Source organism: Schistocerca serialis, chromosome 1 (genome assembly GCF_023864345.2).
Source record: "Schistocerca serialis cubense isolate TAMUIC-IGC-003099 chromosome 1, iqSchSeri2.2, whole genome shotgun sequence".
NCBI classification, from domain to species: domain Eukaryota; kingdom Metazoa; phylum Arthropoda; class Insecta; order Orthoptera; family Acrididae; genus Schistocerca; species Schistocerca serialis.
Window position 1 is genome coordinate 1,142,294,935 of NC_064638.1, and position 15,727 is coordinate 1,142,310,661.

The 15,727-nt window shown below is 37.8% G+C and overlaps 1 pseudogene; it reads right to left on the reverse strand.

Annotated features, from left to right (window-relative positions):
- Positions 1–14,011: 14,011 nt before the first annotated feature.
- LOC126429582 (5S ribosomal RNA) lies at positions 14,012–14,128 on the reverse strand (annotated as a pseudogene).
- Positions 14,129–15,727: the final 1,599 nt, after the last annotated feature.

Below are 15,727 nucleotides of genomic sequence, written 5' to 3' on the forward strand. Positions count from 1 at the left end.
TATAACTTTTTTTACCAAACCCCTACTCTGTTTTATCTAAGTTATCATTGAATGTATAAAATGTATTGCATAACAGGTACTTTTTAGCTGTCTTTTTAAATAAGTGTATTTTTCCAATTTCTTTAATCTCATTTGGTAATTTATTGTATAGTTTTATTCCTTGGAAAAAAATGCTGTTTTGAGTTTTATGTTTATTTTTTCTTGGTGAATGTAACTTGAGCCCAGCTCTTGTTCCGTGGTCATGGACAGAGCTGCATGTGCAGTAATTACCAATGTTATTTTTGATGTGTACAACTGATTGGTAAACATATTCACACAGAGTAATTAAAATCCCCCCCCGCATGAAGCATGGACCTTGCTGTGGGTGGGGAGGCTTGTGTGCCTCAACGATACAGATAGCCATGCCGTACGTGCAACCACAACGGAGGGGTATCTGTTGAGAGGCCTGACAAACGTGTGGTTCCTGAAGAGGGGCAGCAGCCTTTTCAGTAGTTGCAGGGGCAACAGTCTGGATGATTGACTGATCTGGCCTTGTAACACTAACCAAAATGGCCTTGCTGTTCTGGTACTGCGAATGGCTGAAAGCAAGGGGGAACTACAGCCGTAATTTTTCCTGAGGGCATGCAGCTTTACTGTATGGTTAAATGATGATGGCGTCCTCTTGGGTAAAATATTCCAGAGGTAAAATAGTCCCCCATTTGGATCTCCGGGCGGGGACTACTCAAGAGGACGTCTTATCAGGAGGAAGAAAACTGGCGTTCTACGGATCGGAGCGTGGAATGTCAGATTCCTCAATCGGGCAGGTAGGTTAGAAAATTTAAAAAGGGAAATGGATAGGTTACAGTTAGATATAGTGGGAATTAGTGAAGTTCGCTGGCAGGAGGAACAAGACTTTTTGTCAGGCGAATACAGGGTTATAAATACAAAGTCAAATAGGGGTATTGCAGGAGTAGGTTTAATAATGAATAAAAAAAAATAGGAGTGCGGGTAAGCTACTACAAACAGCATAGTGAACGCATTATTGTGGCCAAGATAGACACAAAGCCCACGCCTACTACAGTAGTACAAGTTTATATGCCAACTAGCTCTGCAGACGACGAAGAAATTGATGAAATGTATGATGAGATAAAAGAAATTATTCAGGTAGTGAGGGGAGACGAAAATTTAATAGTCATGGGTGACTGGAATTCGTCAGTAGGAAAAGGGAGAGAAGGAAACATAGTAGGTGAATATGGATTGGGGCTAAGAAATGAAAGAGGAAGCCGCCTGGTAGATTTTTGCGCAGAGCATAACTTAATCATAGCTGACACTTGGTTCAAGAATCATGAAAGAAGGTTGTATACATGGAAGAACCCTGGAGATACTAAAAGGTATCAGATAGATTATATAATGGTAAGACAGAGATTTAGGAACCACGTTTTAAATTGTAAGACATTTCCAGGGGCAGATGCAGACTCTGACCACAATCTATTGGTTATGAACTGTAGATTAAAACTGAAGAAACTGCAAAAAGGTGGGAATTTAAGGAGATGGGACCTGGATAAACTGAAAGAACCAGAGGTTGTACAGAGTTTCAGGGAGAGCATAAGGGAACAATTGACAGTAATGAGCGAAAGAAATACAGTAGAAGAAGAATGGGTAACTTTGAGGGATGAAATAGTGAAGGCAGCAGAGGATCAAATAGGTAAAAAAACAAGGGCTAGTAGAAACCCTTGGATAACAGAAGAAATATTGAATTTATTTGATGAAAGGAGAAAATATAAAAATTCAGTAAATGAAGTAGGCAAAAAGGAATACAAACGTCTCAAAAAGGAGATCGACAGGAAGTGCAAAATAGCTAAGCAGGAGTGACTAGAGGACAAATGTAAGGACGTAGAGGCTTATCTCACTAGGGGTAAGATAGATACTGCTTACAGGGAAATTAAAGAGACCTTTGGAGAAAGGAGAACCACTTGAATGAATGTCAAGAGCTCAGATGGAAACCCAGTTCTAGCAAAGAAGGGAAAGCAGAAAGGTGGAAGGAGTATATAGAGGATCTATACAAGGGCGATGTACTTGAGGACAATATTATGGAAATGGAAGAGGATGTAGATGAAGATGAAATGGGGGATACGATACTGTGTGAAGAGTTTGACAGAGCACTGAAAGATCTAAGTCAAAACAAGGCCCCGGGAGTAGACAACATTCCATTGGAACTACTGACGGCCTTGGGGGAGCCAGTCCTGACAAAACTCTACCATCTGGTGAGCAAGATGTATCAAACAGGCGAAATACCCTCAGACTTCAAGAAGAATATAATAATTCCAATCCCAAAGAAAGCAGGTATTGACAGATGTGAAAATTACCGAACTATCATTACGGTATATTAATAATTTTTACTTATGGACCGTCTGACAGCAACTGAATAAAACACAATTTTAGTGCCCTACGCGTCTCGCCTTTATTTTCTGCTAGGCATCATCAGTGGCCTGGAATATGTACATATGTTAGCTATTTTATTTACATTTTTGTCATTGTGCCTACAGGCTATAAACAGTTCTGGTGGTTGGTATTTCCTATTAAGTAGTAATGTTTTGAACTCTACTTACAGGTTGTGTGGACAATTTCCTACATATTACGCTACTGTTGCATTTTTGGTGTTGTTCTTCCTCATATGAACGCCAATTTGCGGTTTTTTTCCCCATTCCACAATATTAATATTAATATTAATATTACACGCAGCTCAGGAAGACAGGACTATAAAAGTTGAAGATACCGAACTATCAGTTTAATAAGTCATAGCTGCAAAATACTAACGCGAATTCTTTACAGACGAATGGAAAAACTGGTAGAAGCCAACCTCAGGGAAGATCAGTCTGGATTCCGTAGATATGTTGGAACACGTGAGGCAACACTCACCTTACGACTTATCTTAGAAAATAGATTAAGGAAAGGCAAACCTACGTTTCTAGCATTTGTAGACTTAGAGAAAGCTTTTGACAATGTTGACTGGAATACTCTCTTTCAAATTCTAAAGGTGGCAGAAGTAAAATACAGGGAGCGAAAGGCTATTTACAATTTGTACAGAAACCAGATGGCAGTTACAAGAGTCGAGGGGCATGAAAGAGAAGCAGTGGTTGGGAAGGGAGTGAGACAGGGTTGTAGCCTATCCCCGATGTTATTCAATCTGTATATTGAGCAAGCAATAAAAGAAACAAAAGAAAAGTTCGGAGTAGGTATTAAAATCCATGGAGAAGAAATAAAAACTTTGAGGTTCGCCGATGACAGTATAATTCTGTGAGAGACGGCAAAGGACTTGGAAGAGCAGCTGAACGGAATGGACAGTGTCTTGAAAGGAGGGTACAAGATAAACATCAACAAAAGCAAAACGAGGATAATGGAATGTAGTCGAATAAAGTCAGGTGATGCTAAGGGAATTAAATTGGGAAATGAGACACTTAGTGTAGTAAAGGAGTTTTGCTATTTGGGGAGCAAAATAACTGACGATGGTCGAAGTGGAGAGGATATAAAATGTAGACTGGCAATGGCAAGGAAAGAGTTTCTGAAGAAGAAAAATTTGTTAACATCGAGTATAGATTTAAATGTCAGGAAGTCGTTTCTGAAAGTATTTGTATGGAGAGTAGCCTTGTATGGAAGTGAAACGTGGACGATAAATATTTTAGACAAGAAGAGAATAGAAGTTTTCGAAATGTGGTGCTACAGAAGAATGCTGAAGATTAGATGGGTAGATCACATAACTAATGAGGAGGTATTGAATAGAATTGGGGAGAAGAGGAGCTTGTGGCACAACTTGTCTAGAAGAAGGGATCGAAAAGGACATGTTCTGAGATATCAAGGGATCTCCAATTTAGTATTGGAGGGCAGCGTGGAAGGTAAAAATCGTAGAGGGAGACCAAGAGATGAATACACTAAGCAGATTCAGAAGTATGTAGGCTGCAGTAGGTACTGGGAGATGAAGAAGCTTGCACAGGATACAGTAGCATGGAGAGCTGCATCAAACCAGTCTCAGGACTGAAGACCACAACAACAACAACAATTAAAATCCCCAGTGTTTTGAACAGATCATAACAACGAGCTCAACTACTATTTTTGGTTATTAATCGTATGGTTCTTTTCTGGAGTTTGAAAATTTTTTACATGTTTTATGCGTTTATTCCCCAAATAAGAATGGCATAGCTAAGAACTGAGTGGACATATGAACGCTATGTAACTAAAAGACACTGCATGTTACACACTGATGATAGGATTCTAAGGGCATAGCATGCTGATGACATTCTATTTGCAAGTACCTTTGTGAGTTCACACCACCTTAACTGAGAATCAATATTCATTCCTAGAAATTTTGCATTTGTGACACAGTCTATAGAGGAGCCATTACATGTAATTTAACATTGTCATTTTCCCTCTACAAACTGAAATTCTTGGCTTCGTTGCTTATTGACTAATTATAAACATCCTTGAGAGTTTCCTTACTTTTCTCTGCAAGGACTTCTCTGTTTTCTCAATGACTATAATATTGCTTTCATCAGTAAAGAGAATTTTTTCACTATTAGTATCACTACTGGGAAGGTCATTGATATATTTTAGGAATAGTGTTGGTCCTAATATGCAACCTTGCATAATTCCTATATTAATGTATTTTGTTTTGAAGTATGTGTTATCTCTACTCTTTTTACCCTGTCTGCTAGGTATGCTCGAAACCAGTCATTAGCTACACTTCTTATTTTTAATACTTCTAATTTATTTAATAGAGTTCTTATGGTTGACTGTATCAAAGGCCTCAGAAAGTTGCAAAGATATGCCTGTGACACACTCACCTTTGTCAAGAGCATTAAGTACAACTTTTGTGAATTCTACTATGACTGACTCCGTACTTTTGCCACTTCAGAAACAAAACTGTGATTCGCTTTAACGATTCTGTTTATTCAGGTAATTCATTAATCTGTCCTTCATAACTGCTTATTGAAAATGGTGACAGCAGGGAAATGGGCTTGTAGTGTTCTATGTCTTCTGCATTACCTTTGTGAAGCAAAGGTACAACTCTTGCCTGCTTTAACTGCTCTGGAAATGTCCCTGCTGTGAAGGATCATTTACTATATTTCTTCAAGGACCTTGTATAATCTTTACGAATTGTTTCAGTACACACATTGGTACTTCATATTAGCCTGTTGACAATTTATTTCGTAGTTTTTGAACAGTTTTATTGACTTCATTTTCTGTGGTTAGAAGTAACATCAATGTAGTGCAACATTAAATACAGGTGATCTATTTCTTTTGGGGAATCTTTGCTGTAAAGTCTCTGCAACACTTGGAAAAGACTCGTTTACATATTCTGCTAAGTGTTGTGGATCATTTATTACCTTATACCCCTCCCTCAGCAGTAAGTTATTCTGCAGTTGTTTGCCTCTCCCTGTTTCCCTTTTTATATCCTAGACTACTATGCTTTTATTCTCTGTACTGTATATTATTTTGTCATTAAATGACTTTTTTGCATCAATCAGCACCTTCCAATAAATCTTTCTGTATATGTTAGAAATTTAAGAATTCTGGATCATTGCAACTCTTTTTGATTGAACTGAGGTGTTGAAAGTATCTAACCAAAATTGTTTCCTTTTTAATTAGTGAAAGTATCAATGATAAGATTGTGAATTATTCAACAAACCTGCATCTGAGTGCGTCTGCAAACTTGTTTCTTGCATTCCTCCACTTTGCCAGTAATCAAACATGCATTTCACTCAATCAAATTTAAGAGAATAATGCTGTTTGTGCAATGGCATTAAAATGGTACTGAAAAATTAACTCTTGGCCCTGAAGTTTACTTAATGAAACTATATCTTGCCTTGAATAATGCCAGTTGTGCAATGGCATAAAACTAGTTATTTGAAATAACTTTGCTCTGATAACTTTAGTTATACCAAAATCGATTTCAAACCATGAACTGTATATATATGTTGCATAGAGGCCTCATTTTCTTTGCGTTATTTCATTGGTGGCTAACTTTACTACTCATTTTCATATTCAATACAAGCAAAGGATGTGGATTGTGATTCATGCTGTTAGATTTAAACACAGTGTTGTTCTCAATATTGTTAAAATTTTAAGTCATACACAAAACCTAACATTTCCAACATTTTTGTAACATGAATCACCCTTACAAAATTTTTTACAGAACGCTTACTGCGTCAAACTTTGGACATACAAATCCTAACTCTGAATATTATCTAACAAAAACCATTTTTGAAATCATTATATATCTTCTCTCATTTTCGTGCTAAGGTTTCCTCAGCGTAACTGCGCAGCCAGTGCAACTCCTACCCTAAAGCTGTCACCACACATCTGCATCCTCCGGGCACCTAGCTGCAACTCACGTTTTTTTTTACCATATGTGCTCGGCTCTCTTAACCATCAACGATCGTCATACTCAAAAATATTATACTCATTCCACCTTGCAGTTGGGAACTACCAACTTCATTTTCTGGATCTACCCTGATCAGACCTTAGCACATACCTTTCATAACCCTCTGGTCAGCTGGACCAGAATTTTGTGGGGGGATCTGTGCAGTTAGCACAGATTTCCTCACGAAATTTGTTAAAAAATGCAATGTAAGATACAATACAAAACATACATAATATTCCAATTAAAATGGTATTACACGGCAATGAAATTTACCAATAGAAACATAGAATGAGAAGTAAAATGCATAATATCATTACATTGTCAAATTGCAGTGAATCAAAGAGCATCAAAATGTACAAAACAGAAACACATAAATGTAGGGCAAAGACATCAGACATTTAGATTATTAAGAGAAGTGTATAAATTAGTATTAAAAGTACAAAATAGGAGCATAGATATGTGAGGTAAAATATCTCAAATAACATCAAACTTTACCAGACAGAAATGTAGAATGTGAGGTAAAATGCATAAAATAGTTAAATATCCGCTAGAAGTTAATCATATAACAGGAATTGTGCACAAATGTCTCAGAAAGAACTCTCAATGCCAGTGAAATAATGTAATAAGATACTCAAAGTAATAGTAGAATTAAATATAAAATATGTGCCACATCAGGTGACAGCATATATTGATTTTCAGTTACAATCATTATCTTGTAGTAGACCTAGAGTACATGTCGAGTTTAATGGAGAATAGTACATTAAGAAGACATGTCACATTAGGTGATGGTTTACACTGAGTGTAATTGTGAACTCCAGTAAAATATGGGGCCTCAGGTGAAGAAACACACTGAGCAACAACTAGTTGTACAACGCATGTCACGCCAGGTGACAGTTTACACGAATTCTAATTGTAAACCGTAGTAAAACATGGGGCCTCAGGTGATGAAACACACTCAGCCACAAATAATGTCGATTGTACAATAGATGTCACATCAGGTGATAGGACACACGGACTTTAATAGTGATCAGTAGTACAATAAGCTTGAAGAAGAGTGGGCATCAGGTGATGGGACACACTGAGCCACCTTATTGTAAATGTAGAATACCTGTTAAGTCCGGGGGTAGCTCACCCTGTTTCGGTTGCCAGGACGAAAGTCTATATTATGTCACAAACAGGGGTCTCAGGTGATGAAACACTCTGAGCCATGGTAGAATCAATTGTAAAATATATGTCAAGTCATGTGACAGCACACACTGACATTCAGTTACAATTATGATATTCTATCAATCATAGAACACATGTTACATCAGGTGGTAGCTCATACTTTCGTACACTTAAAGTCCTGATATTCAATTTGTTATAGGACACCTTTTACAAGAGAAGATAGCTCACACTGACTTTCTTTATATTCTTGTAGACTCAGACCAGTTATTATGTCAGGTGACAGTTCAGTCTGAGTTTCACTTATATTTCAGACTACTTGTTATGTCAGGTGTTTCACTTATATTTACGTAGACTCAGGTTACTCGTTATGTCAGGTGATAGTCCACTCTGACTCTTAAACACAATCATGAGATCCCCGCAGATGCAGAACGTATGTCCTGTCAGGCGACAGCTTAGTCTGGCGCTCAGTTAAAAACATTTAAAAAATGCATTTGTCATAGTGACAGAAACGTAATCTTAGTTACATTGATATTATCATTGTGCAAGAAATTAACATTAAAGGTAATGTACAATAACTGTATGAAGTGGACATTTGTTGCAAAATTTTTATATATCTTGAAGGTAACAATAATGTCACATACTGTGTAGCAGTAACAGTAATTAGTTTTATAGAATCTATGTACAACAAAATTCCTACTAAAGGTAGTATACCATAATATTAACACTATGCAGTGGACATTTGTTACAAAATAAATGTTTCTATGTATTTAAGGCGAATAGAACCTCATATGTTCAGTAACAATGCTGTATTGAAATTGTCATAAAGACTCTGTTTACAAGTGATTCATAGTCATATATATAATATTAATGATTACAATAACCTGCACAATCGCAGTCGTCATTTTAGTGTTAACTTTACATAAAGTATTGACAGGTAATGGCGGAACAAATTTTATACAACCTTCTTAAATAAGAGTTTTGATAAAGTCTGAATAAGTATTTTAACTTCACAGTATCAATCCTATTTCTTTTCAGTACAATTATTAAAAAAGTTGTTTACCTATCAGAGGACAGGTACACAGATACCTAAGAAAAATAAGAATAATATTTAGAACAGAAAGAAGAGTAGACTCAGAACTCAGAAAGGAAGAATGAACTCTACGGAGGTCAAGGATATGGGCCACCAATGCCACATGGTGTGTCAGTTAAAGAGTAACCAACCCCCTACCCCATTAGTTTTTGCGTAGACCACAATGATAATCTGTTATAAACTGTTGAAATAATGTCAATAATGGAAATTATTTGTGAGAGAAAGAGGAAACAAAGTTACTTAAATAAACGATAGACAGAGACAATAAAGAGGATACTATTTACTGTAGCTGAAAATAGTGGTAGTTATGGTACACCAAAGACATAATTGCTATAGAAACAAAAATACAGTAATGTTATATTAATGTAGAATGAAAATACTATCACACTTAAGGAACAGGCATTAGGAATGGACAAACCCTGAGTTCAGCCAAGGAGAGGTACCATCATGTCTCGGAAAATAATAGTGTGACAAATCAAAAGTGTGCGTAAATAGACTAATATGTGTATAGTAGGTGGTAACATAATTAGTGTCACAAAGAACAAAGGCAAAACATTGTTTAAAAGATACATAATCAGTCTAGCATAAACAAAAAGCAATATCATCCAGAGAAAGTCTGGAAATAACTGTAACAAAACGTAACATGTCAACTTCAGATAATAAAGCAATAATAGCAGGTCAACACAAAACAAAAATTTTAACTAAAAGCATAGAACATAACATTATCTTAATCCTGAAATAGGTAACACTACCAGAAAATAAAAGTGTAGAGCCACATAAAGCAAAGCATAGCACAAGTGATAAACAATGAGATAGTAACAGATGATTATATCTTTACTTGAAAAACACATGAAAAGAGAAAAAAGCAACGTAGAAGGTAGCACAGAGACATCATAAAAGGTAAGAATTGTGATACCTGTGCTGCTATAGGTATAAGAGAAAAAACGATTAAAGAATGCTGTAGTATGTCATGCAGTAAAGTCCTGAGTGGATCCTCAACAATGAGTCCGAAAACAATGCCAATTGGACACAAGTAATCCCAAGTCATCATATTATTTCATTAATGTCATCTGAAAAATAGTTGAAAATTAATAAACAGTATATAATCGGAGACAAAATGTTAAGTTTCCAGAGAAGAGTATTTGCTTATTACAAAAAGGGAAGGGTCAGAAATGAAAGTTACTTGGTACATCGTAAAATAGTTTATACTTGTTCTTAAAAGCTGCAGAGAAAATTAATTGTTAAATAGTATTAAAGTTAATTATGAAACTCGTCAGAAAATCACCATCGGCAGTTCTGGAAAATGTAGAACAACATCGCTCACACTTCATGCTGCTATGGTCGTAACTTCAGCACACAGTATTTGCTAATCATCACTTGTAGTATCCAAGATTCCAAAGTCTCAAAAAAAGGAACTTACATCTAACAATATCTCATTCTGCTCATAAGTTTCAAATATCATCTTAAAAACTCGTATGAACACACACTTTCTTCAAGTATCTTACAACCATCAAAACAATTAGTCTCATCTTCCTATATTCATTTTCAATATATTACATCCTTTAGCACGAAAACTCTAAGTAAACTTCAGGAAAATTGCTACCACTAGCTTAACATCAACATACGAAATGGCCTTCGTTACCACAAAATCTTGTTACAGTTAGTGTTATTATGTAACATAAATATAGTTCAATGTAGTCATCGCAAAGTAGCAGAGGTGATCATCCAACAAAAAATAGGAGCAAAGATATAATGTACGAAGTATCAACATCAATCTGATGACCGAAATTCTCAACTGTAATGTCAACTTCAAACGCCAGTATGAAAAGAGTTTCACAGAAAACAGTAATGTAATTCATCAGCAATGTACTGAAATAATTCCAAGTTATTACAGTAAGTAAGAAACCTATAACGCTCCGGAAATAAAGCAGGTAACGCTACTAAGTTGTCTCCAGAAAAAGATGTCTCCGAACTCATGTCTTTATCAAATGCCAGAACAGTACACAGGTGGTGTTATTTGGAGCCTTTACACGGGGAAATATTCTGAATGTTTGCACGCTGGAAAAGAAATGCGCGCGACCCAGGCTTAACGAAGTGGAAAAGGTCTGTCCCGCCAGAGGTGTATCCATTGTGGCCTACCGCCAGCTGTGACAGGAATTTGTGCCACAGTTCCTTATTAGGGTTCCGGGCTACCGCCGCAGAGGCACTACACGTCCGCAAACCATGCCCGGGACAGGGAGAAATAATATAAATAAAAAACTGGACATACGTAGCTGGGATTTAATATAATAAGCCGATGTAGTGAACCCTAAATGTTAGCAACGAAAACGGTACTGTCTGTTCAATGAAATGTTTGCAGTTTGTGATATGATGTACACCATTTGATTTTTGTGTACGTAATGTTTGGATTTCAAGTGCAATAGGTTGTGATATACGGCTTACTCGATATGGACCATTATATAACAGAAAGAACTTTTGACATAGATTGCGAGCTTTATGGTATAGCCTGTGGGAGCGGACCACAACTTTGTCTCCTGCTTGAAAAGAAATATGCCTCTTTGGTGACTTCAATTGGCGCAGCCGTTGGTCTGCAGCTCGCTTAATATTGTGTAATGCAATTTGAATAATCTCGTGATGCCGTAGGCAGCGAGACTTGGGGAAAGGTATAATTTCTTTAATCTTGTTAGGCGGATGTTGATTCTTTAAAACAAGATGTGGAGAAAACTGTGTGGAAGTATTTGGTAATGAATTTATTACATCTTGAAACATGTGAAGGTATTTGTCCCAATCATTGTGTTTTGAATGACAAGAGATCTTAAGTAATTTCACCAATTCCTTCATTAACCTTTATACGGGATTCATTCGATGAAGCATGATATCTGGAGATATAAATGGGGGAAATTTTGTGAGTCTGAATAGTACGTCGCCAAGTGCGCGAACGGAACTGCGACCCATTGCCGGAGATTACTGATGCTACATGACCCACTTCTTTCAGGACATATTTAGTAAAAGCATGTGAAACAGTGCAGGCCGTAGCTCTTCATAATGGGGTGAAAGTGACAAATTTTGAAGTTAATTCCACTCAGACAAAAACGTAGGCGTAACCTCTGTTTGTAGTGAGAATTGGGCCAAATAAATCAGCGGCCGCTACCTGACGAAGACGTAAAGGGATGATGGAGAATATCTGAGCAGCAAAGGATACAGTGAGTGGTTTTGCTTTTTGACAAAGTCTGCATTCTGAGAGGACTTGGCGAATACGCTTTTCCTTGTTGAAATGTAAGATGTTTGTTTGAGCAGCTGAAAACATTTGCGCGGCCCATAATGCGCGTAGCTAAGATGAACATACCGAATGAGTTTGTTAATTAGGTCCTCTGGGATACAAAGAAGCCAAATTGTCGTATCAGGTTTGATACGGCGGAACAGAATATTGTTATGTATTAAGTAATTCTGTCGTAGAGTGGTGTTATTAACATTGCGCCATTGTTGTTTCACGTCTTTCCAGATGGAATCCTTATCCTGTTCTGAAGCAATGTTACGCAAGGTATCGGAAACAATGTTTTCAAATGCGAACTGGAGCATGAATAACAAACTGAAGTTGTTATGGCAAAAGGTGTTGGCTGGATCAGTATTGCCGGTGTCTCAACTGCGTGACAAAGCGTCAGCAACGACATTTTAAAATCCTGGTACATACACAATGGAAAAGAGAATTCTTGTAACAAGAGAGCCCCTCTCGCTACGCGACCTTGAGATAGTTCAGCTGACATCAAAAATTTTAGTGCTCTATGATCTGTGTATACTGTGGTGTGTCTACCAAAAATAATAGGTCTAAATTTGGAAAATTTCTTCTTTCTGAAGAAGATAGCACTCGACTAGCAAATGCGATGTTTTTTTTTTCTTTGTACCTTAGTTTCGCCTTCAATGAACTCTTGAAAGAGATGAATTCTAAGGGCTGTGTTTGAGGAGTCTGTTGAGATGCAAAAATCAGTAGTAAGATCGGGGTGAGATAACAGGGGTGCATCTATAAGAGACTGTTTTAATGTCTCAAATTCCTTTTGAGAAGTATTATCCCAAATCCAGAGAGAATTTTTTCCTGTTAATTTACACAAAGTTGGCTTTGCTGTTAATAAACCTGCGAAAAAAATTTATCATACCAAGAAAATTGTGAAGTTGCTTTTTATTGTGAGGAACCTGGATGTCATGGATTGCTTTTAGCTTAGCAGTGTCCGGTTGAATTCCGGATGATGAAATAAGATGGCCTAAACATTTGATTTGAGCTTGTCCAAAATGAGATGTAGCATTGTCAGTTATATCCACAGGCTGTCAACGTATGTAAAGAAAGAAATCTGACTACCTCTAACTACTGAAGGAAAATACATAAGTTGCTGTCTCGAACAACTCAACACGAACCTTGGTACTATAAAGCATAGACAGCCAAGAGTGTGTACACTTGGTCATTGTCAAAATACTCCATAGCCCTGGATAATGACGATCAGATCTCGCTCCAATACTCCTTCCTGTTTTTCCAGTACCGGAAACTTTACATGAAATTCAGTGATTTATTTACTATCCTAAAGATTTCAGAATTGGAAAGAATATAATTTACTAATCACAAAAGTTGTATTTCTCACTAGTAGTGCCATGGTCGCCATATTAAAAATATTCTACCTACACTACTCTTATGTTAACTAGCCAACTTCCTGTCTCGAAATAAAATGAATGTTTCTTTTTTTATGTTCCTGAAATAGACGCAGATTAATTCGGCCAGTGGGCTACACACTGTGTAATGTGTGATGTGATATGTTAGTCGTTCTCGTAGCGGTTTAGAATAATACAGCTGGGTATGTGCCACTGGCTTGTTTGCTGAACTGGTGTCTCCCTGTCACGCCTGTGTCATCATCTGGAACCTATATTACTAATTAATGAAATGAATAAGCATAGAACTGAAATTTCTCCTCACTAGCAATGGAAAATTTATTGGTCATTCAGTTCTTGCATCCAAATAATTCCTTAGACAACATTGGCATAATTCTTCATTTGCATCCTCCTTACAATTTTCACATTTCTAAGAGTAACATAGTACAGAAATCAATATTCTTTCAGACATATCTTGACTCAAACTAACAATTTATATATCAAGAATTAACCATAGAATAATAGCACTCCGTATTCAGGACACAAGTGGCCCATCGGGACCATCCGACCGCCGTGTCATCCTCAAGGACGATGCGGATAGGAGGGGCGTGTGGTCAGCACACCGCTCTCCCGGTCGTAAGGATGGTTTTCTTTGACCGGAGCCGCTACTATTCGGTCGAGTAGCTCCTCAAGTGGCACCACGAGGCTGAGTGCACCTCGAAAAATGGCAACAGCGCATGGCGGCTCGATGGTCACCCATCCAAGTGCCGGCCACGCCCGACAGCGCTTAACTTCGGTGATCTCATGGGAACCAGTGTATCCACTGTGGCAAGGCCGTTGCCTAACCATAGAATAATGGCAAAGAATAAATATCGCATGAAACATCTATAAGAAGTTCAGTATATTTCCGCTCAGCAAGTAACGTTACATTAGAAATTAATTACTGTGAATGTTCTTTTTATATGAATATCCATATAAGTAAAGTTTGGTAGAAAATGGAATAGTAAAGCATATAATAACAACAGAAAAATTGTTGAGCGCAATGTTGCAGCAGCTGGAAACACCCTCCAAATTTGAAGGATGTGGGACAGCAAGATTCTCATGTGCAAAACCTAAAAACTGCAAACAGATTCACCTTTAAGTTCTGTGGTATATGGACTGAGTGCAATATAGCGTCCAGCCTTACTGAAATGATACAAACAATTAACCAAGATCACAAAGTCGTCAGTGGTGATGACCGGACGGTTCTGATCTTGCACCATGTAATTTCCATGTTCGGGGCAAGCTGAAGCATCTGAGAGAAAGAAGATTTAGAGCTACAAGGATTTTCATCCAGCGGTTCTCGAATAACTCCGTGAACAAGGTGCTTTCTTTATCATCGAAGAAATAAACGATTTGTAGAATGTTTCGATCGTTGTCTACAGAGCCTAGGTAGCTATGATGAAACTGTGCCTCGTATGTGTGTCCCTCAGAAAGGTAGCAGAGTATTAAATAAAATTTGCTTGTTCTGATAGATGGCCTGCGTAGCTGTGTAGTAATGTGTTTGCCTACCACGCAGCGGGCTGGCGTTCGATTCCCCGCCGGGTTGGAAATTTTCTCTCCTCGTGTAGTGGGTGTAATATTGTTCTCACCGTCTACATCTACATCTACATCTACATGATTACTCTGCAATTCACATTTAAGAGCTAGGCAGAGGGTTCATCGAACCACAATCATACTATCTCTCTACCATTCCACTCCCGAATAGCGCGTGGGAAAACGAACACCTAAACCTTTCTGTTCGAGCTCTGATTTTATTCTGATGATCATTCCTACCTATGTAGGCTGGGCTCAACAAAATATTTTCGCGTTCGGAAGAGAAAGTTGGTGACTGAAATTTCGTAAATAGATCTCACCGCGACGAAAAACGTCTTTGCTTTAATGACTTCCATCCCAACTCGCGTTTCATATCTGCCACACTCTCTCCCCTATTACGTGATAACACAAAACGAGCTGCCCTTTTTTGCACCCTTTCGATGTCCTCCGTCAATCTCACCTGGTAAGGATCCCACACCGCGCAGCATTATTCTAACAGAGGACGAACGAGTGTAGTGTGAGCTGTCTCTTTAGTGGACTTGTTGCATCTTCGAAGTGTCCTGCCAATGAAACGCAACCTTTGGCTCGCCTTCCCCACAATATTATCTATATGGTCTTTCCAACTGAAGTAGTTCGTAATTTTAACACCCAGGTACTTAGTTGAATTAACAAGCCTTGAGAACTGTACTATTTATCGAGTAATCGAATTCCAACGGATTTCTTTTGGAACTCATCTGGATCACCTCACACTTTTCGTTATTTAGCGTCAACTGCCACCTCCCACACCATACAGCAATCTTTTCTAAATCGCTTTGCAACTGATACTGGTCTTCGGATGACCTTACTAGACGGTAAATTACAGCATC